The following is a 939-nucleotide window of genomic DNA, read 5'->3' on the forward strand; positions in this document are numbered from 1 at the left end:
TGCAGTCTGGGAGTGAATTCTGTTCTCCACGATGACTACGCTCGCCCCCACTGAGCAGGGTGTTTGAGAGACTTACCTCCAGAATTATGGCCTGCCTGCAGTCCTGACCTCAACCCCATTGAATACCTGTGGGATCAGCTTGGGCGCGCTGTTCGGATCAGCCTACAATTTGGAAATGACGGGTAAACACTCAGATGGTCCGTGCCAGTGTGGACATCCACAGATGATAAAACATGCTATATTGTCATCTGGTCAACTGAGAGAACAGCAGCTGTTTTATTCGATCTGGCTGACCTGGGCCTTTATCCATCCATTTCTCTACCACTTTATCCTCCACTGACAGCGCAATCTGTCTTTAATAGATCAAAGTTCCTTACAGATCAAAGTTCCTCTGAAGTTCTTGAACACAGGTCAAAGTTCCTTTATAGTTCACAGGTCCTTTATAGTTAACACATATCAAAGTGCTGTGACACATGTATACAAAGGCTTCCAATAACTGCGCTGCCATCTCGCTATTCAACTAAAGAAATAACAGGTGGGTGAAATTTTGGCATTTCTTGCAACTGAATCTTTTCGGAATCTTTGCTCTGTAAAACAAATACATCTTTAAAAGTGCATACATTTGGTTTGTGGAAAAACAAGATATTTGAGAACACAATCATGTCGAGGTTTTGGGAATACTAATCAACATTTGATGACATTTTATGAACCCAACACTGAAGCGATTAATTGAGAAAATGAATCAATTATAAAAAATATACATTATACATTCTGAAGAATCTTTAGTATGTGGTTCTCCTTTTACCAGATCACTGTGTAATCGAGTGCTTCCTGGCTGTGTGGGTTAGGGTGTCACACAGTGTCAGCCGTGTCCACTAGGACCTGATGACAATCATTTTGTGGTTGAATTCTCTCCACAGACTGACAACCAAGTGCACC

Source organism: Microchirus variegatus (assembly GCF_963457635.1).
Source record: "Microchirus variegatus genome assembly, chromosome: 5".
Lineage (NCBI taxonomy): Eukaryota > Metazoa > Chordata > Actinopteri > Pleuronectiformes > Soleidae > Microchirus > Microchirus variegatus.